Genomic DNA, 27,978 nt, shown 5'->3' on the forward strand with positions numbered 1-27,978 from the left:
ATGTATATATGCACTGTTTACAAGAAACCAACTTGAAAATAATGATATATGAGTAGATAAGTTAAAAGTAAAGGGAAAATATATACCACACAAACTTTTAAAAAAAAAAAAAGAAAGAAAATCTGGACTGGCCTGGCTGGGTAGCTCAGTTAGAGTGTCATCCCAATATATCAAGGTTGTGGGTTCGAGCCCCAGTCAGGCACATACAAGATGCAACCAGTGAATGCATAAACAAAGTGGAACAGCAAATTGATTTCTTGCACTCTCAACTCAATAAATTTTAAAAAAAAAAATAGCCCTGTCTGGTGTAGCTCAGTGGATTGAGTGTCTTTCCTCCCCTCTCTCTAAAAATTAAATAAAATATTTTTTAAAATAAAATAAAATAAAAAAGGTTTAAAGCTTGACTGGTTATATTTAGATTAGATTAGATTGATATCAAACAAAGTAGATTTCAGAGCTAGGAAAATTATTAGGAATAAAGAGGGAACATAATGATAAGAGAGTCAACTAACCAAGCAGACATAATGTGTATGCACCTAAAAACATTGTTGTGAGCCCTGACCAGTGTGGCTCAGTTGGTTGGGCATTGTCTTGGAAACCAAGAGGTCAGTGATTCAGTTCCTGGACAGTACACGCCTGGGTTACAGGCCAGGACCCTGGCTGGGGGGCATGTAAGAGGCAACCAATTGATGTTTCTCTGGCACATTGATATTTCTCTCCCCCTTCCCCCCTCCCTACCTCTCTCTCTAAAAATAAATAAAATCTTTTTAAAAATACAAAAATAAAGTCTTTTAAAACATTGTTTTTGAAATACATGAAGCAAAAATGGCTAGAACTGAAAAAATAGACATCATACAAGCACCAACTTTACAGCCATGTGAAGTAGTACCTTTGAAGCGGGTCCTTCAGCTTTCCACTGACATCTGTCCCAGCCGATATGAGAGACCTTGAGCCAGAACTAGCCAGGGTAAGCCACTTCCGAATTCCAGACTCTCAGAAACTGTGAGACAAGGGTGCGTTGTTCTCTTAAGCCACTAAATGCTAGTATAAGCTGTTGCACAGTAATAGTTGATACAGCCGCCGTAAAACCTCTTTGGTTCTTTGACCACGACCTGAGCTGAGAATCGAACGCCCCAAGCTAACCCTTTCCTCTCTGGAGTTCTGCAGTGCAGTCAGAAACAGCCCAACTCCCCACCCTTATCGTCTTCCTCATCCACTTGTTTTCACGTGGCATCGGATACAATAGGCACTTCATCTCCACCAGGCGTGAGTGGTGACTAGAGTATTTGAAATGTCTGTCTCTTTATGCCAGAGGATACCAGAATCCCATCTACACAGGCAAGGTGCTCAGTCCTGAATTCAAGATCAAAGACATAACCAATTAAACTTCACAATCCCATCTAGGAAGTTCTGTTTATCTTGCCAGCTGTCTTCCTCCTGACAACAGGAAGCACGAAAGGAACCTCAGAAGATGGACAAAGGGGAAAAGAGACTTCCTTCCATTTTTCCAAGTATTGTCTGTATTTCTCAAGCAGCGGCAAACATTTGGCCTCTGCCCCCAGCTACTTGCAGCACACACAGCCCAGGCCGCCTGCAGCTCTCTCTTCAGAAGTCTGAGCAGCCGTCACGGCACCCCTCCCCTTGCCTCCCTGGGTAGTCTGGGCACCCCCCCAAGGGCACCCTGTCCTTAGGGTTCTGAACAGCAGCTGCATGGAGATACAACTCAGAGCTCCCAGGTCCTGGCAAATTATAAATTTTCGTTTCTGCTATCCTGACTGGTCCCTGATTGATAATAGTACTTGGTACCAGGAGTGAGGTTGAAGTATTTGCTGGGTAAATTGACGAATAAAATAATTTATCATTGAACTTACAAGATCTAGGACGCCCAGCTGCCATCATACTGTCCAAACTACTCATTCAATAATTTAATCATTCAGCATTTGGTTTTCTGCTTCTGCTTCTTAGCCCTGTGCATTTAGTTTTTAGCCCTACAAATTCAAATAAGACTGAGTCTCTACAACCCCCTGTTTGAACAAGAAATCTGATAAACTTTGAGCTTTATTAGGAAAAAGAAAAAGTCCCAATGCTCCTTTTCATGGCTTAAAAAACTGAACTTTAATTATTTGTATCTTTCAGAGAGTGTATACATCAGATTAAACATCATTACAAGGGCAACACATTATTAAATAAGACAACCGGTTGCAGACCTCTAGGGATTATTGGTTACAGTTCACAGAATACAGTAAAAACTCTGAAATCTGGATGTCTCAGAAGACTCATCTGAGCAAACACCGATTCTTGAGGAGGGTTATATATATTTGTGCGCTCTCATGTCAGACGGGATATTTTTGTGAATCCTCTCGATTTACTACTTTGTCAGAAATAGCTTTCTGATAATCAGTGATGTCTGCATTCCTGCCACTGTAGGACAAGCATATGTATTTTATACTTTTCTTTCTAAGCCTTTTGTTAGCATTTTTAAGGCGACTCCCTAGAATTCCATCAGTTAGCACCGAAAATCAGGAGAGACCTAATGAGGCTAAAACGTAAAGTATGGACAATGAACCACCAAAACAATTTTTAGATAAAATGTACACACAGTGAAGTGGATACCTCTTTAGTGCACAATTTGAATAGCTGTCGTAATTGTATGTGCCTGCATGACCACTGCACCAATAGGGGTGTCCAGCCTTATGGCGTCTGTGGGCCACACTGGAAGATCTGTCTTGGGCCACATATTAAATACACAAATACTAATGAAAACTGATGAGCAAAAAGGAAACAAAACGGTTTTAAGTAAATGAACGATTTTGTGTGGGGCTGCGCTCATAGCCATGCCGGGCCACATGCAGCCCCTGGGCTGTGGGTTGGACGCCCCTGTGGACCAACCCACCTCCGGGTATTTGTTAGGATACAGGTTTCCGTATCCCGGGGAAGTTTCCTCGGTGCCTTCCCATGAATGCGCACCGCCACCACGTCACATCCGGCCACTGTTATGATTTCTGTCACGCTCCAACACATTTTCCGGTTCTCAGTCTCCAGATGAATGGAGCCACACAGCATGTGCTCCTTTACATCTGGTTTCCATTGTGCAACCTCACTCTTCCCGTGTGTCCATGCTGTTGAGTGAAGTTGCATTGTACTATGTTCATTGCTCATTGTACTCCATTATAAGAACCTACTATGCTACGATTTATACATTCTTCCAGTAATGAACATTATAGCGTTCCTGGGTTTCGGCTATTACACATATGTTTCCATTTGTACTGAACAAATACTCAGGAGTGGAATTGCTAGGTCCATATAGTAAGTGTATGCTTAACTTTGTAACGAACGGCCAAAGTGGGTGTAGCGTTGTTCGTGTCCACCAGCAATGTCTGAGGCTTCCAGCTTCTCCACATTCTCAGCGGCAGTAGGTGTGGTCAGTCTTTTTAAGTTCAGCCGTCAGCATCTCTTTGTGAACTTAATTTCTCTAGTGACTGGCCTAAGGACCTTCTCATTTGCTTATTTGCCACCCAGTTATTTTATTTGGTAAAGTATCTGTTCAAGATGTTTGCCATTTCTTATTGGTTTTGTTCTTTATGTTATTGAGTTGTGAACGGTCTTTATATGTGCTAGGTTCAGGTCTTTTATCAGATGTGTTTTACAAATATTTTTTCCAGTTTGTGACTTTTTTCATTTCTGAGCTGTATCTTTTGAAGACCAGAAGCTCTTAGTTTTGGTAAAGTTCAATTTATCTATGTTTTTCTTTTACAGTTGTGCTTTTTGTGTCCTAAGAAATATTTGTGTCCTTTATTTTAAGGTCAAGAAAGGTTTTTGCTATGTTTTCTTTTAGAACAGTTAGAGTTCGACCTCTTATGTTTAGGCCTATGATTCATTTTGACTTAATTTTTTGTTAGGATGTAAGTTTAAAGACCAGGTTCATTTTTTTGGCATTTATATAGCCAACTATTGCAGTGCCATTTGGCTTTTTAAAAAGAGATTTAATTGTATTAGTTTTAAGTGTACAACATAACGATTTGATATATGTATATGAGGGTCCGTCCAGAAAGTATCCAGATATGTAGTATGAAGAAAGGAGATATTTATTGAAGAAGATACAAGGTACAAGAAACCTTGTACATAGGAAAATGATACCTCAGTCCTCTTCAAAGTAGGTACCTGGAGGCCTCACACAGTTCTCCCAGTCGCCATTAGCTGCCCTGTCATATTTTCCTCAATCTCATTGATGGTCTGAAATCTCTTCCCTTTCGAGGGTGATTTTAGTTTTGGGAAAAGCCAGAAGTCACAGGGCACCAAATCTGGGCTGCAGTGGTGGCTGAGTCACCTGGGTGATTTGATGTTTTGCCAAAAAACTCTGCACAGGATGTGAGGCACGAGCAGACATGTTGTTGGGAGGAAGCTGCCAATCACCAGTTGCCCATGGCTGAGGTCTTCTGAATCACCAGAATAGTTTCTGCAGAGGAATGTCCAAGCCTAATGCAAAATTTGATGCAGATTCATTGCTCTACTTGCTCGATCATTTTGAATGTGACAGCCACACAGTAAACATGCTCACTCGACAGCATCTACCACCCCTACTGACTAGTGCAGTGAAGTCATTACTATTTACACATGCACATTCCAGTCCACTGTCCTTGGCTGCCAGGTTACATCAATGTCGTGCAAACCATTCTCCTTATATTAAAAATTGCTGGATCTTTCCCAGACAGGCCTTGTAACTGTAAAATAATTAGTACCATAAGTATAAGTGACACCATTTTTTTAATACCTTTCCCCGTTTCTTGTATTGTGCAGCTCTGTCATTCGGTGCCTACACAGTTAGGGTTGCTATGTCTTCTCGATAACCTGACCCTTTTATCATCGTGAAATATTTTGCTTTATCTTCGATAAATGTAACCATCCCTCTTTTATTATGGGTAGTGGTTGCATCATATGTCTTTCTGTATCCTTTTACTTTCAACCTATCTGCGTCTGTATAGTTAAATCCCACCTCTTGAAAACTGCATATTTGGTCCTGTTTTGTAACTCATTCTTTCAAACTCTGCCTTTAATGATGTTTTGTCCATTTACAGTTAATATATTATTATTAATGTGGCAATTATTGCTATTATTTTTCTAACCCTCCACTCTCTTTGCTCTTATGTTTCCTTCTTCTGCCTTCTTTTGAATGGAGTTGTTTCTTAGACTTCCATTTTATCTCCATCTTTAGCTTTTCAGTTATAACTCTTTATATGTTTTATTGATTGCTCTAGATATTACAAAACTAACCCTTAATCTAGTTTACTTTGAATTAATGTTTACCACTTCATACATAAGACTGTCACAAAAATGTAATTTCATTTACCTCTTCCCATATTTGTGCTATTATTGTAATATATTTTACTTCTAGACATTCTATAAACCTCACAATGTGTTTTATTTTTTACTTCAAATGGCCAATTTTCTTTTTTTTTCAGCCTTTTTCTTTTTTAATTTATTTTTAGAGAGAGGGGAAGGGAAGGAGAAAGAGAGGGAGAGAAACATCAATGTGTGGTTGCCTCTCACATGCCCCCTACTGGGGACCTGGCCTGCAACCCAGGCATGTGCTCTAGACTGGGAATTGAACCAGCGACCCTCTGGTTCGCAGGCCCACTCTCAGTCCACTGACCTATGCCAGCCACAGCTAAATGACCAATTTTCTTAAATAAATTAATTAGAAAATAGTCTATTTTTACCTACGTAGTTGCAATCCATAGTGTTCTTCATTGTTTCCTTCAGATACGAGTTTCCATCTGGTATCATTTCCCCTCTGACTGCCAAAATCCTATTGTAATCTCACAGTTCATGTCTACTAGAAACAAATGATCTCTACTTTTGTTTATCAAAAAGTCTTTATTTTACCTTCATTTTAAAGGCCATTTTCACTGGTTATGGAATTCTAGGCTGCCAGGGTCTGTTTTCAGCCTTTACACACATCTTTGTACTGTCCTCTGGCTTTCAGTGTTTCTGATTAGGTGTCAGCCATTATTCTTATTGTTTCCTTGTATGTTGTATCTTTTTCCTCTGTCTCTTTTTATGACTTTCTCTTAACCTTTGGTGTCAACAGCTTTGCTCTGGTTTGCATCAGTGTGATTTTCTTTTTATTTACCCAGTTTGGACTCCTTAAAAAATAGTTTTTAAGATTCTGTTTATTTATTTTTAGAAAGAGAGTCAGAGAGGGAAAAGAGAGTAAGAGAAACATTGATGTGCAAGAGAAACATCAGTCAGTTACCTTTCACACACCCCCAACTGGGGACCTGATGCAACCCAGGCATGTGCCTGAACTCAGAATCGAACCAGTGACCTCCCGGTTTGTGGGATGATACGCAACCCACTGAGCCACACCCCACACTGGTCAGGGCTCCTGAAGTTTTTGAATGTATAGGTTAGGTTAATGTTTTCCATCAAAGTTGAAAATTTGGTTTCACCTCTAGTAAGGCCAAGTAAGCACCTAACAAACCTCCCCGTCCTAGAGATAACAACTGTAAATTCTAGACAGTATCTTTAAGTGGCATGAAGGTACTGGAGGGTGAACAGAGCAGGCAGATTCTGAAGGGAGGTTGAAAATTGGAAGACGAGACTGGCTCAGTGTGAGTGTCCCACTTTTATAGCTTTTGCCCTGAAGTCAAGACAAAGACAGCGTCATTAAGTAAGTGTTCTGTCCAAACTAAAATTAATATATCTGGCTTGGAGAACCAGAGGACAGTATTTGGGACAAGCACAGCCAATGGAAAGCAAAGGGGCATTGTGGAAAGAAGAGAGCCAGGGGAGTCCCAGACTCTGGCACAAGTCCACCCAAAGCTCTGGCTGACTCCCACACCCTGTCTGCAAGGGCAGATTCAAGGCAGTTTAAAAGGACTGAACTGAGATTCAGGCTGCTGCCCAAAAGACAGCATTTGAATTGGAGTCCACCAAATTAATTTTCCGTTTCAAAAAAATCACTGCAGAGTTATATAAAAGAATCTAAAATCTTTCCAATGTGATATTTACAGGGTCCAGGATAAAATCCAAAAACCTCAACATATGACCAAGAAAATATGACCAATTTCAAGAGAAAAGAAAATCATCCAAGGTCAAATGTGGACATTAACACTATAGTATTTTATTTTAGAGTAGCTATTACAATTATGCCAATGGGATAAAGGAAACATTTTCACAATGAATTAAAAGATAGAAAATCTTAGCAGAGAATTAGAAACTGAAAAACAAGTGCAAATCTAGAATTCTGTTCTAAAATTTTTGTTTTTTTCTCGTTAGTATAGCTCACATTTGCCTGCTTCTTTAAATGTGTTTCTCATAATTTTTTGTTTTGGATATTATGTATAAAAGGAGAGCAGAGACTCCTATAATATTTCTGTTTTGTTCACATTTTTCTCAGAGGATGCAATCCTTTTCCTCCATCAGGAGGTTAGGGTAGAAGAATGATCATTGCAATTCCCCCCAAAATACAATTGATCCGGGGATGGTCTGCAGCTTTAATTTGATGATGTTCACCTCCCATTTCAGGTGGGATTAAGGAGCTCTCTCTGCCCTAAACCCAGACTCTAACTTTCAGCGCCATCACAGAGCAGCTGATCTTTGATCTCGTCAGGATTTGAACTCAGGAGTTGCAGTTTGGCCTTGATTAGCTTTGCTTCCCTTTAGTATTTAATTCTAGTAATGTCATAGGATCTGAGCACCATGAAACTGTCAAATCTCTCTGCTTTGTAGACTCCTTGCCACATACTCAGCACCATCCCCAGAGGCAGCGGGGACTGTAGGATTGTCAGGTTGCTCAAACCATTTGTTTTTTAAGGAAATATAATCATTAGAACATAACACCTTTCTTAAGAACAAATCTACCCTACACATATTGTACAAGCCAACTTTTTTTCAAGTATAAATATTTACACATCTTTCATTTAGTTGAAATGTTATTTGGGTTGTAAAACCAAACTCCCATTTTTAAAAAATCAATTAAAAAATCAAATACTTAATGTATTTGAGCTTCATTTACACATGAACTAACGAGTCTTAAGTTAAATGATATTTTACACATGTGTTTTTGTGCAAATATAATTCACATGCCATAAAATTCATCTTTTTACAGATAATCCAGTGGTTTTTATTACATCTACAAGGTTATGCAACCATCACCACCATCTAGTGAGAGAACATTTTCATCACCCCTAAAAGAATCCCATACACACTAGGAGACACTATTCATTCACCCCTCTCTGCAGCCTCTGAAAAATCACTACATCTGGTTTCTGTCTCTAAGGAGCCTGCTCTGGACATTCCATATAAATGGAATCATACAGTACATAGTGGCCTTTCGCGTCTGGCTTCTTTCACCGAGCATAATGTTTTCAAGGTTCATTCATGTTGAATCATGTATCAGTACTTCACTCCTTTTGATCTTTGAGTAGTATTTCACTGTACATAGATAGATATATAGATAGATATCTACATGTGCATCATATTTCCTTTGTCCATTCATAAATTAATGGACATTTGGGCTGCTCCCGCCTTTTGGATATTAGAAATAACAGTGCTATAGATACTTGTTACCAGTTTTTGTTTGAACATGTTTTCAATTGTCTTGGGTAGATACCTTTAGAGCATAATTACCAGGTCATATGAGAACTCTGTTTAACTTTTTAAAAAAGATTTTATTTATTCATTTCTAGAGAGGGGGGAAGGGAAGGAGGAAGAAAGGGAGAGAAACATTGATGTGAGAGAGAAACATCAATCAGTTGCCTCTCACACACCCCCAGCCAGGGACCTGGCCTGCAACCCAGACATGTGCCCTGACTGGGAATCAAACCAGCCACCTTTCAGTTTGCAGGCCGGTGCCCAGTCCACTGAACCACACCAGCCAGGGCTCTATGTTTAACTTTTCGATAAACTGCCAAACTTTTCCAAACTAAGTGAGCCATTTTAAATTCCCAGCAGCAATGTATAAGGGATTTAATTTCTCAGTATCTTCACAAACACTTGTTATTGCTCATCTTTTTCATCATAGACATTCTAGTGGGTATGAAGTGCTATATTATGGTTTATGTTGCATTTCTTTCATTGATGTTGAACACCTTTTCATGTGTTCATTGACCATCTGTATATCTTCTCTGGAGAAACATACATTCGGAAGCTTTGCCCATTTTTTAATTGGACTATTAGGCTTTTTATTGATGAGTTGTAACTTATTTACATATTCTGTATATTATATTCTTGTCAGGTATATAATTTGCAAATACTTTCTTCCATTCTGTGGGTTGTCTTTTACTTTCTTGAAGCACAAATTTTTAATTCTGATGAAGTTCAATTTTGTCTATTCTTTTCCCTTTGATGCTTATGCTTTAGGTGGATCAAAGAAGTTGTCGCCTCATCCAAGGGCAAAAAGATCTACGCCGATACTTTCTTCAAAGAGTTTTTTTCTTGTTCTTTTTGTTTATTGTTCATTTTCTTCTTCAAAGAGTTTTATAGTTGCAGCTCTCACGTTAGGTCGAGATGTTCATCTCGAGTGAGTTTTCGTGTATCGTGTGAGGTGGAAACCCAGCTCCATTTATGTTGCGTGTGGACATCCAGTTGTCCCAGCACCATTTATCGAGGGAATTTTTTCCTCATTGAATGATTTTTGGTACAGTTGTGAAAAAAATTGACCATAAATGTATGGGTTTATTTCTGAAGTTTTCATGCTATTCTACTGATTAATATGTTTATCTTTATGCCCATACCAATAGTCTTGATTACTGTAGCTTTGAGGTAACTTTTGAAATAGGAAAGGGCAAGCCCTTTAACTTTTTTATTCTTTTTCAAGACTGTTTGTCTATTTGGGGTTCCTTGAATTTCCATGAATTTTAGGAACAGCTTGTCCATTTCTTGGTGGGGAAGCAGCTGGGGGTTTTATTTATTTATTGTTCTCACTTGAGAACATGCTCATTGCTTTTAGAGAGAGGGGATGGGGGGAGGGAGAAGGGGAAAACGTTGATATGAGACAGAAACATCAATCAGTTGCCTCTCATACTCACCCAGACCAGGACCGAACCAGCACCCTAGGCATTGGCCCTGACAGGAATTGAACCCATGACCTTTCCGTTTATTGGGATGCTCCAACCAACAGAGCCACACTGGCCAGCTGGGTTTTTAATAGGGACTGTAGATCAGTTAAGGAGTATCAGAATATTGACATCTCAACAGTTTTAAGTTTTCCAATATATAATCATGTCTTTACATTTATTTACGTCTTCTTTAACTTCTTTCAATGATGTTTTGTAGTTTTCAGTGTATAACTCTTATACTTCTTTCATTAAATTTACTCCTGAGTATTTTACTCTTTTAATGAAATTGTTTTTGCCCTGGCTTGTGTGGCTTAGTGGATTGAGTGTCGGCCTATGAACCAAAAGGTGGCTCGTTTAATTCCCAGTCAGGTCACTCTCTTTCTCCCTCCCTCCTTTCTCTATAAAAATAAATAAATAAAGCCTTTTTTAAAAGAAGAAATAGTTTTTTCTTAATTTCTTTTCAGATCATTTGTTGTTAATACAAATAGAATTGATTTTTATATATTAATTTGTTTCTTGGCTGAACTCTTATTAGCTCTAGTAATCTTTTTCTGGATTTCTTAGGATTTTTCTATACACAAGATTATGTCATCTGCAAATAGGGTTTTACTTTTTCTGTTTCAGTCTGGATACCTTATTTGCTCTTCTTTCCTAAGTGAACCTCCAGCACAATGTTGAATAGAAGTGGCAACTGGGGTGGTAAACACACAGTACAGTGTACAGGTGGGGTGGTGGAGAGTTGTGCACCTAACACCTGTATAATTTTGTCAATCAGTGTCACCCAATAAATGCAGTAAAAAGGAAAAAAGGTAGCGAGAGCAGACATCCTTGTTTTATTCCTGGTCTTAGGTAGCTTTCACTGTGGTGTTTGTTCTCGGGGTTTTTTAGACACCCTTCATCAAATGGAGGAAGTTTCTTTTTATCCCTCATTTGTTGAGTTTTCTTATCACAAAAGGTTGTTAAACTTTATCAATTTTTTTCTGCATATATTGAAATAATCATGGGTTTTGTAGGCAATATTTTAGTTAGAAAAAAACACTAATTTTCAAATAGTTTAGTATACTATTTTTGTGGCTTAGGTATATATATATTAACTTTCCCTTTTGTAGGACACTTGACAAGTTGGTCATTTACATTAAGCATTATAAAATGAAGGCAAAGACAGCTGGATCAGGAGTGAATCATAGAAATGAAGATCATGTGGAGGATTAGCAACAGGGGAGTGGGAGGAGAAGGGGGGAGAAGGTACAGAAAATAAGTAGCATAGACAGTAGATAGAAAATAGATAGGGGGAGGGTAAGAATAGTAGGGGAAATACAGAATCTAAAGAACTTGAGACACGTGTTCATGAACTAAAGGGGGGGAATGGTGGGGGAGGGGCATGCAGGGTGGAGGGGGGAATAGAACAAATGTAATGGCATAATCAATAAAAAAGTTAAAATTAAAAAATAAATAAATAAAATAAAATGCATGCACCTGGAAAAAAATGAAGGCAAAAATCTAACTGCCTTTTGGCAAACTACTCCGGATACAACAACTGCCAGTATCAGAAAAACTATTTAGTGGTTGTAATGACGTGCCCTGAAATAGGCACTGACTGTGCTGTTTTTCAGGTGGCGTCTGGCCTCCACAATCGGAAATAAGGTTTTCCCTCGAATGAAAAGCACCGCACTGCACTTAGTGCTTAATGTGGGTCAATTGCTTTAGCAAGAAGAATATTATTAAAAGTATTAAAGTCCCTGAGATTTATGCTGGAGTTGATTTATAAGTCAAATAAGGCACAAATTTCCTTTTAGAAAAAGTTTTGTGGTCACAATTACTTTAAAATGTAACTACATTCCAATAAACTGACATATCATGCTTTAGCAATTATAGAAGTGTGACTTTTGACACATGGCAATTTTATATAAGTTAGGCAAGTGTAAAATGCTAAAAGATGTGAACAACTGTTCCTCTGCTTAAGTTTAAAAGTGTTGCAAAATATAGGTAATAACTTTCATTTAACATAATCAGACTATCATACAGCATTCTAAATTATAAGGACTTGAAATACAAATTTAAAGAAGGTTATTCCTTTGCCAAATGACAAAAATTTTGGCAAATCAGTGCAGTACCTTATAAGAAAATAAAACCATGTTGGATTTGTTGGAATCATACATCACTTTAATGAAAATTTCCACTGCAGAAATACCATTTAAGGACAAATCCAAATGACTAGATCTTTTCGCCAGAGTGTATAGCAGAGCCAGCTGTTTTATACAAATTAATACGGCTTTTTAAATTATATAATTTCTTTCTCTCAGAGTGCATTCTTTCTCGCAAGCTGAGGGGTTAGCACAGCGGGGCAACTGTGTATACAAAGTGTGCCGTTTGCTTCTGCCGCCTGTCCCAAACCACGCATGAAAAGATCGAAAGTTCTGCTTTGAGGAGCTCAAGCATGTCAATAACGAATTAATTTTTCAAATATTGGTGAGCTCCATAAATAGGGAAACCTTCAATAATAGGCACCCAAATGACACACTCCAATTCAAATACCTTCAGTTCTTGTTGGCTGTACTGGCTAATGCCCCATATACAATGTAAACAGAAGTAGAGATAGTGGACAAAGTTTTTCCTAATTTTAAAAGGGTGCTTTCAATATTTCTCTTTTGAAAATTCTACTTATTATAGGTTTTTGGTAAATACTCTATCAGATTTTAAAAGACCCCTTCTATTCATTATTTGCCAGGAGTTCACACCATGAATAGAATTTGAAAAGTATGGAATATTTCCTTTTCACGTATTGGGATGCTCATATAGTTTTTCTATTTAAAACTAATAATGTGATGAATTACATTGATTTTTTTAATGTTAATAATCTTACGTTCTTGGAACAAACCAAATTTTGCTACAGTGTATTCACTTTTGTATATGTTGTTGGATTCTATTGGCTAAGATATTTTAAATTTTTTAAAATATATTTATTGATTTCAGAGAGAGAGAGAAACATTGATTGGATCCCTCCCATTGATTGGTGCCCATCCAGAGATCAAACCTGCAACCTAGGGATGTATCCAGACCCAAAATGGAACCCGCAACCTTTTCGTGTGTGGAATGAGGCTCCAACCAACTGGGCCACATGAGCTGGGGCTTGACTAAAAGTTTTTTCTGATATTTACACCCATAATTCAGAGGAAGATTGTCCTCGAATTTTCCATTCTCCTATTGTCCTTGGTTGTTTTGGCATTAAGCCTATATTAACCTCATAGATTTTGTGGGTACTGTTTCTTTTTTTTTTTCTTTTCTTATTCTCAGAGAGTAGGTATTACACTCTTATGTGTAATTTCTTTTTTAAGATTTTATTTATTTATTTTTAGAGACAGGAAGGGAGAGAGAGAATCATCAATGTGTGAGATAAACATCCACCAGTTGCCTCTCACACACCCGCAACTAGGGACCTGGTCCACAACCCAGGCATGTGCCCTGACTAGGAATCGAACCAGCGACCTTTTGGTTCTCAGGCTGGCACTCGATCCACTGAGCCACACCAGCCAGGGCCAATTTCTTGAATGTTTAGCAGAAGTCAACTGTAAAGTTGTGAATGCTGTCATTACAGAGAAATTTAAAATACCACTCAGCTTCTTTGATGATTTCCTATGTCATCTTAAGTCAGTTTTAATCATTTGCATTTTTCTAAGAAACTCGCCGTTTGGTCTAATATTTATTTTTAAGTCTCGCTTCCTAGGCCTCACCCCTGAGTCAGCATAGCTTAATGACCAGCCAAAGGTTGGTAAGAACTTTCCATCAAACATTTTGAGCCAGTGGCTTCCACCTGTGCCAAGAGAATCTCTGTCTGTGCTGGAGCACACGAAGTTCAGGCAGGTTACAAGTCAGCCTTTTACTTTCTGATTCACAAGGCCTCGTGATCAGCCAGGGACCTGGAGTTGGCAGCCTCTCCTGCATGTGTAAGTAGCCCTTAGTGTGTACACTCTTTGAGATCCCCAAGAATATGTTGGCAGTTTCTCAAAGCCCCCTACAGCTATTTTGTGCCCTACATCTCTTGTTTAATTACTGGACTGGTCTCTCATTTGCCCCAGGCAGCACTGTAGTCTTAGGTGACTGGGACGTCGGCCTTTCCAAACCGTTTAGCACCCATTGATATCACTGTCAACATCCCCCCTCACCATGCTTTTCTGCAGCGCTCCAAGTCAGGTCAGGCCCAGCAACGAGGCTGCCAGCTTTCACGGTTTCCATCGCATCTGGAAAGGAGGAGAGGGACTTGGGAGCCATTTAGAGATGAAATGCCGTCGACATCACTGTTATGACCAAGGTTCAGGAGTTTTTCTTGAATACATGCCTTTCAATTTGGTACGTGCCTTTAGTTCACTTCCAGAGTGCTGAAATGGTTGCATTTGATAGTTTTGCCAGTCTCACCACTGCTTTCTTTGAGGTGAGGTCTTCCCTCCGTCACTTCCCCTCTACGTTCCTCACTGCTTCTCACAGTGCTCATGGAGTAAATCCACTAGCAATTGTTTCAGAAAGGATCTGCGAGTGACAAAATCTTTTTAAAATTTCTTTTTCTTATGAGCCCAGTTAAAATTATGTTTAGGATTTATAGTGTTTCTTCACCTTTGACAAATATGATTCAGCTATTCCAGAAAATGTTTAGTCATTATATCTTCAAATACTATTTCTACCTCATTCTTTCCACCTGGAGACTCTACTAAACATATGTTGACTATTCTGATTCTATTGTCTGTGTCTCCTTTTTTCCATATTTTTTTTATCATTTCATTTCTCTGTACCTCAAATCTCTCCTCCAGTTCACTAATCCGTTCTTCAACTGTGTTCAATCTGATGTTGAATCCACCCACTGAAGGATTTGCTGTGATCTTTGTTTCAGTTACTACATTTTTCATTTTTAGAAACTCTATTTAGTGCTTTATCAAGTCCTCATAGCTTTATAGTGTTTATTTTCTTAAGGCTTAGATTTCTAATTTTATGTCCTTAATAATTTTCAACATAGTGAATTTTAAAAAAGATTTTATTTATGTATTTTTAGAGAGAAGGGGGGAGAGGGAGAGAAACATTGATGGGAGAGAGAAACATTGGTTGCTCGCCTCCTGTACGTGCCCTGACCAGGGACTGAACCCACAACCCAGGCACGTGTCCTGATCAAGAATCAAACCTGTGCCCTTTAGTTTTGCAGGACAACATCCAACTAATTCAGCCACACTGGCAAGGGCAACAGTGAATTTTTACATTCTCTTTCATGTTTTATTTGTATAATCTCAACATCTAAGGGCTCTCATTGTCTTAACTGTTGTACTTTGAGTCTCACATGTGAAAAACTATTCCCTCAAGGTCTTCAGCCTTTCTTAACTACAAATTCATCATTTATTTTTTTCACTCTATTTGAGAATCCCTTGCAGCCTGGGGGCACACCTTCTGGGCTCTCCAGTCCTCCATCCTCACTTTTTTTTTCCTACCTTGAGAGTATCTTTATTTCTGTTCATTTCTTGGCTTTCAATTTACTGAACCATTTCTAAGAAGTGATCTGGAATCCCACAGACATTTGAAGCCAGGTCAGGGCTTTGACTTCTCTGGCTGAGGCAGGCAAGCTTATCACTTCCCTGGGCGGACACATCATCTCTAGTCTATCCTCTCACTGAGAGTGTGGATTTTCAAGAGTCAAGTTTTACAGAGTTCTTCGGTACAATTTCCATTATAGGTGGGCCTAGGTTGACTTATATATATAAATTTTACATACACATATATATATATATACACACACATGTATACATATATATGTATATATATATATCCATCTCTGTATTTTATATATATACATACAGGAATCCTGTATTATCCTGTTATTTTTAAGTATACTTTATTAATTATACTGTTACAATTGTCCCAATTTTTCACTTTTGCTCCCCTCCACCCAGCACCCCCCTTCACTCCAGCAATTCTCCCCTCAGTTCACGTCCGTGGGTCATGTGTGTAAATTCTTTGGCTTCTCCCTTTTCTGTACTATTCTTTACATCTGCCTGTTTATTTTGCTCCTGCCAATTATGCTTCTTAATTTCTATGCCATTTTCCCTTTTTCCCCCTTTTCTCCTTCCAGCTGATAACCCTCCAAATGATCCCCATAACTATGATTCTGTTCCTGTTCTAGTTGTTTGCTTGTGTGTTTTTGTTTTTGGTTTTGATATCCAGTTGTTGATAGTTGTGAGTTTGTTGTCATTTTAATGTTCATAGTTTTGATGTTCTTTTTCTAAAACAAGTCCCTTTAACATTCCATGTAATAATGGCTTAGTGATGATTAATTCCTTTAGCTTTACCTTGCCTGGGAAGTACTTTATCTGCCCTTTTATTCTAAATGCTAGCTTTGCTGGATAGAGTAATCTAGGTTGTATGTCCTTGCTTTTCATCACTTTGAATACTTCCTTCCAGCCCCTTCTTGCCCTCAGAGTTTCTTTTGGAAATCAACTGATAGTTTTATGGAAACTCCTTTGTAGGTAATTCTCTGCTTTTCTCTTGCTTTTAAGATTCTCTCTTTATCTTTAACCTTTGGCATTTTAATTATGATGTGTCTTGGTATGGTCTTTTTTGGGTCCAACTTGTTTGGGACTCTCTGTGCTTCCTGGACTTTGTGTCTATTTTCTTCACCAGATTAGTTCTCCAGTGAAGAAAAGTTCTCTTTCATTATTTTTTCAAATAAGTTTTCAATTTCTTGCTCTTCCTCTTCTTCTGGCACCCCTATGATTCAGACATTGATATGTTTAAAGTTGTCCCATAGGTTCCTAAGCCTCTCCTTGTTCTTTTAAATTCTTGTTTTTTCTTTCTGTTCTGGTTGAATGTTTACTTCTTCTTTTTGTTCCTAATTGTTGATTTGAATCCTGGCCTCCTCCTCTTCACTGTTGGTTCCCTGTAGATTTTTCTTTGTCTCACTTTGTGTACACTTCACTTCTTCCTTTATTTTGTGGCTGTACCGAATGACTTCTCTGAGCATGCTGACCCCCAGTGGTTTGAACTCAACATCTCACGGATTGACTATCTCCATTTCATTTAGTTCTTTTTCTGGGGTTTTGTTTATTCTTTCACTTGGGCCATATTTCTTTGTCTCCTTAATATGACAGCCTCCCCATGTTTTTTTTTTTTTCCTGTATATTAGGTAGAGCTGCTTTTACTCCCTGTCTTAGTAGCATGGCCTATATCAAAAAGGCACCTGTAAATTGTGTAAGGCAGAGCCTTAGGTAATCACCAAGGTGGAGCAACCCACTTTACTGCTTCGTGTCTCTGGGTGAGGGGAGGGGGCTCAGAGAGGGAACATCTCCACAGCCTGGCTTCTGGAGGTTTTTCTGGCACTCGCCCCGTTTGTAGTCACTTCATCCACTTCCCATATCCAACGGGCACCTTTCTAGATGCTGCCCTGGGATGTGCATAGTTTGACACCGAGTGGACCTTTTAAGTGGTGAAAACCCAGTAGTTCTTCCACTACCCCAACCCCCACTGGTTTTTACAACCAGAGGTAATGGGGGTTCATCTTCCCCGTGCTGGAACCCTGGTCTGTGTGGTCTGGCCTAGGGCTGGATGGCTCACTCCCAGGGTATCCCTCCCAGTTTTTATTTACCACATGTGAATGTGGGACTGTCCGTGCCACCACCACCTCTCCGCCCTGTCTCCGCATCTCCACCCATCTTACCTGTCTGGATGAATGTGGCTTCTGTAAATCCTTGGTTGTCAGACTTCTATACAGCTCAATTTTCTGATGGTTCTGGGTGTTTTTTTGTTTTTGAGATCTGGTTGTAATTCTTTCTATGGTTGTGCGAGGAGGCAAAGTGTGTCTACATATGCCTCCATCTTGACAGGAAATGCTGTATTGTGCTGTTTTGTTTTCTTCTTGGCAACCATAGTGCAGGGCCTCATCTGTTGTCACTGCTGATTACTGACTCTACTTGACACCTAAGGAAAGACACATTATCAACTCACTGGCTGTCATCTACAATGTTTTATCCCCTATTTTTTACTGGACTCCTGAGATTTCCCTTTCTTTTATGGGATCTCAGCTGTGCATTTAAAATAAAATTGTTAAATTATATCACACATTTCAAAGAGTTTTAATAGGGGAGGGGTTTTTTGTTGTTGTTATCTATCGTGCCAAATCAGAAACATATGGGGAGGTTTTTCAAAGTATGTTTCAAAACCCCTCTTCCTCTGCCAAAATTCTGATACAGCCCCCTAAGGAATACACAAAATTTGGGTGGAGTTGGGCTAGTAATTGAATAGAGGTGGAGATTATTCCTGTGCAATTTGAAAAACAACACATAACTCACTTCCCTAGTGTTCTGATTCAATTCCTGATGTTTTAGACTTTTGTATCCCCTAACAGTGCCTAGTGCAGTTTAAAAGATACTGGGTAAATGTATACCGAATGGATGAATGAATGAATATCAGCACACACTTTGTGATCAATGTAAAATAACAAGAATGCCTATTGTGCATGTCTGATATACAATCAAACCAGACAGTACCTGACACTACCCAACACATAGTAACTGCTAAACAAAGGTCCATTTCTCCTTACCCCGAAGTGGGAAAGAGGAGCTCACCACCACTCCAAGGGTTTTGCAGGCTCAGGTCAGACTAATTTCAGGGTGTGGACAACCTGCATTCCAGTCTTGGTCCAGGTCTCTGATGACCCCGATGGAGGTCAAGTGGGAAGCATGTGGGTTGGCCTAGTTTCCATTCTTGGATTTGGACCACAGGTGCTTGATGAATGGGCCAGTCAGCCTAGAGGACAGGCCCTAGGGGGTGTGTCAGGAATCTGTATTAGGCCCCACCTATTCATCTGTTTAAAGCTTGGCACAGAGTTGTAAAGAATCAGAAACACATTCAGTTAGCACCCAGGATGGCATCTTTTGCCCCATAAAGTCTTAGCTTTCCTTCTCCGTTCCCTACCCTCTCCTTCATTCTGTCCTCGGCCCTTTTCTGCCTCTGACTCTCTCCAGAGAGCTCCTTCTCCAGCAGAGCTGCCCACCCAAGGGGCTCCAGTGCATCCACTTGCCAGCTGTGCAGTGTGTTGCAGAGGGGCCCAGAGGCTCTTCAAAGGCCATGTGCCCAGACAGAGACTCTCCTTTCCTCCATACTCCGTCCTCCACGATTCCATCTCCAGAGTGTCACCCTGGACTCCACCTCCCCTTTTCTGCTTACTCACCATATCTCTGGGGTGGCGTCCACCTCTGGGCATCTCTGCAGTCAGGCCTCTGACAGCCACCCTCTTCATCATCACCTGTCAGCCACCATCACTGCCATCTGGATTATCACACGAGGAATGGTGGCCCCTGAGCTTGACCAGGGCCTCAGAACTGTTTTCTCTGCCTCAAACAGTTGTTTGCTTTGCTTTTGTTTTTAAATGGGCTAAGACTATAAACTAGAAGATTTCACATTAAAAAAAAGAATTCTGTCTGCCTTTGAGAAGTTTTCTGGGCCCACATACAGTTCACCCCCTTGGAAGGAACATCGGCTGCCTCTGAAGGCAGTTGTTCCCTTCAGAGAGGACAGATTAACACAGACCCTAACCCGTCTGCCTTGCCCCTAAAGGCCCTAGAGATTGAGGCTCCTATTTTTCCAGTTCATCGTCACCCTCACTGCTCCCAACAAAAATGCCAGAGGTGACCCTGCCATTTAGCACTTGTCTAAGTCCCATAGAAAAAAATCAGCCTCTTTAACCTGGCATTCAAGGTGCTTCCCCATTCTGTTACTGGAAAGGAGACCTGACCCTAAGTGAGTCTGCCTAGGGCTGGCTAGTAGTGTGTGGGTTCTTGACTTCATGCAGGAAAGATTTCACAACACAAGTCCAAGTGATTTTTAGAGGATGTGTATTAAAGCTAGGGGCAGTCAGACAAGGAAGGGTCTAGGATAGAAGCAACAGGAGAGGAACTAGGTGGAAAAATGAGCCTAGGCCGGGCTGCTTCAGCTCACTAAGAAGTCAGAGAAAAGGGGGCCTTGGGGACAGGGTCAGGGGGTTAGCCCGGGATGATCTGCCACTGCAAGTCTCATGGGGTTCCTTAAAGCTTAGGAGATGTGTACCCATGGGGAAGAAGAGGAGAGGGAAGGGAAAGGTGCAGGTGTGCTCCTGGGAAGGAGAGCGTATGCCAGAACCTTCATATTGAGGGTTTTTAAAGGCTAAGAGTTTAGGAGAAGATCTCAATAGAATACTTACCAGTTTTATGCTGATGTGCCAAAAGGAGATTTATTCCCTTAAGTGCATCTGTCCTTGAGTGTGGTTGACAAATGGCATTAATTGGATTTTTGCTATCCATCTCCCTGAGTAGGGTGATTTAAGCTAGGTACCATCTAGTTGGGGAGAAGTGCAAACCATATACTTTTAACTGTTCTCCATTAAGGAAAGATAAGACTTACTAGACAGTGGCAAACACTTGGCATTTTGATTTACTAGATGGCTGCAAACTGCTTATTTAACTACCTCAGGTTCCCTATCCTGCTTGTGCTGGCTTACTAGCCTGTCTCAATCCTCCCCATTCCATGTCTCTGGCCTCACCCCAGTTCTTTCGCTCCCCTAGAGCACCACAGCTTACTGCCTCACGTGTCTTCTCCCATCTCCCAAATGGATCCCATTTTCCCAAACCTTTCTTGCTTATAAGTTGGGCCTTCGATCCTCCTTAGTTTACATAAGAATAATTGTACAGAGCTATATACACAAAAGTGTGTACACTAATGTCCATGTAAGAAATGTCCAAACCAGTAGAAAATTTTTATGGGTTTATTTGAGCCAAACAACATATGCCAGAGAGCAAGATTTAAACTCTCCAGAGAATAGCAGTATTGCAGTTTCTTTTATGCATTTGAAATTAAGGAGAGAAGGAAGATTACATACAAGTGGGAGAAAACAAGGTAAATAATGGATTACAGGAAGTTAACAAGATTATGTGCTCTCTTTGGGGTGGTCAGTCTTTAGAAGAAGGGGTGTTTCAAAGGTGTGTTAACCCAGGACACAGAAACAATGGACAGGGCTTGGTCAAGGCAAAGATAGCCTTTTGCAAAGAAGTATGTGCCCGGGGTGAGACTGGCCACGGCGACCAGCCCAGTTAGGAATTTATTATCAGATTGCCCCGTGAGGTCACTTTCCATTTATCCTCTTTTTCATCCACATGAAGTATAGAACACTATCCAATGGGCTGTCTTGGAGGAGAGATTTTCCCCAAACTTTAGGTTTGGGGAAAATCATAGGTTAATGAGTCCCTATGCCCATCATCTACATTCAACGATAGTTACCATATGCCTATATGGGTATAGGGTTGGTTAGTTGGTAGGTTGGTTTTGCTGAATCATTTGAAATTAATTCATAAACATCATAACATTTCCCTTCTTGAGTACAGTGACTATTTTAGCATGCATCTCCTAAAAGTACATTCTCTTCAAAACACAATACTATGATCAGAGTCAAGGCAACTAACAATGAACAATTACCAGTATAATATGATCTAGTCCATAGTTTCCCCAATTGTCTCAGAAAATATTTTGTATGTTTTGTTGTTGTTTTGTTGGTCACATCAGGATCCAATGAAGACTCCTCTGCCTGTTGTGTCATTGTGTAACTGGGCAGTATGGGGTCTGGCCACTTGTCACCATGTATATGCACAACATGATTTGTGGGGTAGGAAATAGGTTTTGATTAACAGAGCCCCCAGTTTGAGGGGGCTGGGAGCATTCCTGTTCTGAGCCCTTCTCTTCTGCAAGAAACAGAACCTCCCTTGCTCCTAAAAAGACTGCAATCCAAAGCCATGCCCAGAAGTTCCATATTATTGCTCATCTGTCCTTTTGGAGCTTAAGCTGGCCATGCAGACAGATCTCTATCCTCTCTGGGGTGTGCATTTGTGGGTTTCAGAGTCACCATCATCTCACAGCAGCTCACGCTCATGCTTTCTCTCTCTCTCTCTCAGGTTCTCAGGTGCACTGCCAGAACACTCCAGACAGTTGTGCAGTGGAAACCATCTGCAAGGAACTTTCCAGCTCACGCCTCCATATGCTGCTCTCAGACCAAAAAGAGTGGAAGCAGTCCAGGACCTGTGTGCCATGTTGTACTGTGTCATAGTGTCCCAAGGGCTGGTGCCCAGCGAGGCATACATGCCAGTGTGTGACCCTGCCTTCGGGAGCTGGCTTCCAACCCTGTGAGGCCTAAGCCCTGAGCAGCCCTGGGGTCTGCCACTCCTGCCCATGCAGAGTGAAACAAGAGCACGGGAAGTCAAAAGGCCAAGCAGCCAAGCAGCCAAGGGCCAAGAAAGTGGGCTTCTGTCCACCTTCTGTTTAAAAGCCCTCTCGCAGAATCCCGGGTTCTCCGGAAGCCAAAGGGAGCGTTCAGCTTTTCAACCAATGAGAGTTAACGTTGGCTGCGTTTGCCTTGCCCCTCTTCCGGCCTCCGTGTTGCCGAGGCAGGCAGTCTCCAGGCAGTCTGGGGTCAGGCTAGTTTTGTACAAGCTGCCTTTTGCAGAGTCACAACTCCACGCCTACCTCAGGCAGTGTCCCTGCTCCTCGGCCCCTCCCTTCACTGGAAGGGGAAACTGCTCTTGATCTTCGGCTCTGCCGGGGGTTCTCCCTGCCCTTTACCTTCTCCAACAATTTGGCCTCACCTGTTCGTCACAGTCGCCTCCACCAATCCTTTATCCCTTTTTTTTTTAAAGCATCCAGGCCAGGTGTCTCACATAAAGTCCCACCTTCTGGATTTGTCACATTTTCTTGAGTTGTCATTTAACACACTCCTCCATCCCCTATATTTCCTGTAACTGGGTAGAGAAGTTAATGTAACTGCTCGTCTGGGATCAGATTAGACGTTTTGACGAGAGCATCTCTTAGGTAGTGCAGTTTACATAGGGGAAAGAAGTTTGATTTCGTCTCTGAGTTCAGACTGATTATCTGGAACAACCTGGTGAGCATTACCAGGAAAAAGAACAAGCTGTGTACAGAGACCAGTGCTGCTGAATGCGGCATGGGCTGCCTTGTGAGACTGTGAGCTCCTTGTCACTGGGAGTGTTGGGACATCAAGTACACTCATGAGGAGTCTCTTGCGTTGGGCAGAGCGTCAGCCTCCCCTTACCCACACCAGCTGGACACTTGGCTGTCACAATGACTGCACGTTCATAGACAGCGGACCTACGGCCCTGGGACAGTCCCATAAAAAGAACCAGGAACTTCTGGATGAGAAGTTTGTTTAGAAAATGGCTTTCAACCTTCCTTCAGCAATGAAAATATTTTTCCAACAATAGATTTGCAGACCCAGAATACATAATAGAATCACAGTGCTTAAAGCCAGGGTGGCTTCCACCAGGGCCCCTCTCCAGAACACTAAGGCACCAAAGAACATGTGTGAAAACCACTGAGGTTGGTGGCCTGAGATCCAGACGCTTCTGAAAGTCTCTGCCTCTAGCACAGGCACAGGACGTCCATTGCAGTCTTCACAACTGCCATCACTCAGGCTCAGACCCCCTCATGCTCTGATGAAGGGACAGCAGTGCCCACCTGCTCTTACAGCGTGCAGGACATGTGGCCCAGCCAGAGCCTGGCTTGTGGCAGGGGCTCCATGTTGGTTAAAGCCAAATCCAAATTTCTTTCTTTAAGACTTTATTTATTTTTAGAGAAAGGGGAAGGGAGGGAGAAAGAAAGGAGAGAAACATCAATGTATGGGAGATACATCGATTGGTTGCCTCTCACACGCCCCTGACTAAGGACTTGGACCAAAACTCAGGTCTGGGAATCTAACAGGCGACTTTTTGGTTTGCAGACCAGCACTCAATCCACTGAGTCACACCAGCCAGGGCCCAAATTTCACTTATTTGCTTGGATTAGAAATACATTCATGGAGCAGCAAATTCAAAAGCTGCAATTTGTACTGCAGCCGTGCCCAAAAGATGCAGTATACTCTCCCCCAACTCCCAGCATGCACTTGTTTGTAACAAGCATACACACCTCTGTTCCTTTGATCCACCTTATAATCTCAGCAATCACTTCATTCCAGTACATGAAAAGGTTTCTCATTCCTTTTGTAACCTCTTTTCAAAGTACACTACAGACATCTTAACGTGTACATGAAGACACGTCAGTGACTTCTCACAAAGGGAAAGCACTCATGTCACCAGCACCCTGATGAAGACACAGGAGAATCCAGCCCCCCAATGCCAGCACTGAGCTACCCTAAAAGTAACGACGACTCTCACTTCTAATGTTGGAGTTTAGTTCTGCCTGCTTTTGTATTTTATATAGACTCAGAGTATGTTCTGTTTGGCTTCTTTTACTCAACGTTGTGCCTGAAATCCATCCATGTTTCGTATAGTTGTGGCTGACTCATTCTCACTCCTGTGCGTTACTCCAGTGAAGGGATGCATGACCACATGTCCCTTCTACTGTCCACGAGCGTCTGACAGGGTCTAAGGTTCAATTGTAACTCACAGTGCTTCTGTGAGCATTCTATCCATGTCTTTTAAAGAACAAACTTCTGTTTATTTCTGATAAATAGGTACCTATGAGAGATGCCTCATTTGTTTTTAGGGCTGCTATGTGGATGAGCCATAATTTGTAGGCATTTAAATTACTTCCAATGTTCTTACTGAAATAGCCTTGTATGTATGTCATTTCCCATGCGTGTGAATATAGTGAAAGTAGAATTGTTGTGTTTTAGGATTCTGTATAAAATTTGTTTCATTACTAAAATGAAACTTAAAACTACTCTTCAAATGAACCCTTTCTCCCCGGTGTTTCCAAATACAGGCACTCTCAGCATTTTCGGCAACCTTTGCCATGTGCATTGGTCCAAAAATTGGGTTCATTAAATGTCAGCTGGATTCCCTAGTCCTAGGGAATTCTTTTAAAAAATTCCCCACACATTTCGCATCGGGAAGAGCAACACTCTCCCTATGGGGATTATTGCTGCAACCAACACGAGAATTGCCTCATCAGAATTCTCGAGTCGTACCGCACGTCTGTTGGAATAGCTCCAGTGATGGAGACCTCGCTGACTCACAAGGCAGCCCCTCCGATGTCAGGCAGCTCTGATCACTGCTCGGCCCTTCTTCTCTTTCAGCCATTAACCAAGTTTGCTTCTCTCAACATGCGGATGGTAAATCTAAACTGTCTTGAGCTTCAGCTATTTTAAAAATCCCCAGGCCATCCCCTTTTTACATATAGAACATGGTTTCCAAACCTTTCAAATACAGAAAAGGAGTATCATTTCATTTATCTAACTCTAAATTGTACTGCTCAGAGCTGACAGCCTCCCTTGCCAGTCCAGGAGCTCTCATTCCACTTGATCTAGCTTGTGTTAGTTGAACTCTTATGGTCTCTTGATAGAAACTAACTCAAACTGGCTTAAGAAAAGCAATACAAAACCAAAATCAAAGCCAGTGATTTGCATAGCAGTCCCAGGTTAGCAACCCAGCAAGGGGGGTTTGTCTCCTTGCAAAGGTGCATCAGTCCAGGGAAGGCTACTGATTGACCTGTTGGGTCATGTGCACACTCCTTGGACCAGTCATTATGCCCAGGAAGATGGGTACTATGACTGCCTGAGCCTGGATCCTATGTCCTCACATGGCAGATGCGTGAATGTGATAAACAGCGATGCTGACAAGATGAAATCCAGTTGATGTCTATTACTTTAAAGATGGGCGGCATTTGCTTTGTGAAAAGCAGAGCTCATTGAATCTCAGAATGAGAAATGACTTTATGGATGACTACAAAATTCACGTTAACACAGTTTAAAGCCAGGTCTCACTTTCCCTGAAATAATGGTACAAGCATTTTCAAAACTCCATTTATTTGGCAAACATGTTGCACACCCAGTTGCTAAGATGAGGGGGATAAAAACGAACCCCATGTTGCCCTCGGACTGGGGGACCCACAGTGCAGTGGTGAGGCAGACGTGCTAACAGTGTTGTACAACCAATGCTGTGAGGAGCTCCCTGGAGGAGGTGGCACTTGCAATAAGCATACAGAAGGAGGAAGTGTTTGCCTGGTAGACATGTGGGAGCAGTGAGAACAGACAGGGAGAGGGACAGAGCCATTCTGGGAGCAGTGTGTGCAAAGGCACGGATGTGAACAAGGACTTGGAGTGTCTCAGCACCACCAGGAGTCCAGCACTGTAGGAGGATGCACTATGGTGGAGAGGCTGGGGATGGGGTTAGGCTGGACCAGATGCTGACTTCCAACCAAGCGTAGTGACTCCTGCAGCCTGAGTCATCAAGTTCCCATGAGTGTGGATCAGCACGATGCCTTACAAAGGAGGCGAATTCCCACCGGTGTTCCAGAGAAGCTGCAAACGGCTGAGCCTGAAACATGTGCACAGTCGATAATGTAAGAAACGTCTTAACCTGTAGGGAATTTTTATGAATTTGAGCCATCCTGAGACACATCACGTCAGTCTGAGCATATGCACGATCTCAAATGCTTCCTTACAGGTGGTCTAGAAAAGAGGCTTACCCTGGCATTTCGAAGGCATGTTAAACCTCCATGCACAAGAACAACGGACAGGGTTTGCTTAAAAACCTTTTCCTAAAGAAGTTACAGGCCTCGGGCAGTGACTACCACCATAACCTGCCCAGTTGAGAATTTATGATCAGATCACCCTGTGAGGTTACTTTCAGTTAGAATTGTCATAGCACTTCTTTTTTGTCCACAGCACTGATGTGTTTGATTGTCCAGGACAGTATCGGGAGCCACAGCTAATATTTACGCATAAGATCATCCTGGGAACAAATCCCAGCTCCTACCCTTGGTGCCCTCAGAAAGATGGAGGGTGAGTTTCTTAGTAGCACTGCTGTCCATTCCCCTGTCAGGGGTTCACAAGTTTGAGTTTAGGGTCAGACCCCTCGTTATAGCTCCACTACATTCCCTCTTGCTATCCCAGACCCCTGTCCTCAGATGGTCGCAGTTTTGGTTTGCCCAATCATCAAACCCTTCCTTGGTGCCCTGAAGCCTGCAGAGAAAGAACAAGGTCATCCCTGCCTGGCACTGTCTGGTAGGTTAAAAGAAATCCACATGGCCCTTAAGGAAGGATGTACGCAGCAGTTGCCCTTGGGAAGAACTGGGTGGCTGGAAACCCGGGGGTGGGGAAGACAGACGTTTCACCATATACTTGTGGGTGGATTTTGAATCTTGTACATTGTGCATATAAAGCTTCCTTCAAAATTTAATTTTATATGTATATATGCACAATATACATACACATATGGATTAGAGTGCAATATGTGTGTTAGCAAGTTTTGAGAGCATAGAAGTTAGGCTTTCTAGGGGAAGTAACATTAAAGATTGGTTTTGAAAGAGGATTAATATGTACCCATCAGGCCCTGGTTGGGGTGGCTCAGTGGATTGAGCACCAGCATGTGAACCAAAGGGTCACTGGTTCTATTCCCAGTCAGGGCACATGCCTGGGTTGCTGGCCAGATACCCCAGTAGGGAGCGTGTGAGGGGCAACCACACATTGATGTTTCTCTCCCTTTTTCTCCCTCCCTTCCCCTCTATCTAAACAACAACAACAAAATTCAAGTGTATGCATCAGGAAAGTGGGTGGGGGTAATACAGAGGGCTTGCTAGGAAGGCGTACAGCATGGGCAAGGCCTACAGGCTTGGGAAAGCAAGATGTGTTTAGGGAATCATGAGATGTGTGAGGCTGAAAATGAGGTACCTGAAGTAAACCAGGGAGCTGTAGCGGCTTGGGTGGGGGCACCCCTGCTGGAGGAGTTCTCCAGGAAGAGTCTGGCGGTCAGGAAAAGCCTGAGGACACAATGTGGGAAAAGGTAAAAAGCCAAGGTTTAAAGGGAAAAATAGAGAAAATTACAACTAAACTATAGGACCATCACTCAGAACCATTAGAAATCAAGTTGAATGGAAGTCTGACAACTACAGAATTAAAGAAACCACATCCATC

At 41.5% G+C, this 27,978-nt stretch overlaps 1 long non-coding RNA gene across 2 annotated transcripts in view; it reads right to left on the reverse strand.

Moving 5' to 3' along the window:
* LOC128628044 (uncharacterized) overlaps positions 1-18,003 on the reverse strand; it is a 24,758-nt gene extending 6,755 nt beyond the window's left edge. For both annotated transcript variants that reach the window (XR_008392374.1, XR_008392373.1), the window contains exon 1: positions 17,749-18,003. This is a non-coding gene — a long non-coding RNA (uncharacterized LOC128628044). The remainder of the gene's footprint in view (positions 1-17,748) is intronic.
* Between the last annotated feature and the right edge of the window lie 9,975 nt (positions 18,004-27,978).

This window comes from Artibeus jamaicensis, unplaced genomic scaffold (assembly GCF_021234435.1).
Source record: "Artibeus jamaicensis isolate MK-2021 breed Jamaican fruit bat unplaced genomic scaffold, CSHL_Jam_final contig_1582, whole genome shotgun sequence".
NCBI lineage: Eukaryota > Metazoa > Chordata > Mammalia > Chiroptera > Phyllostomidae > Artibeus > Artibeus jamaicensis.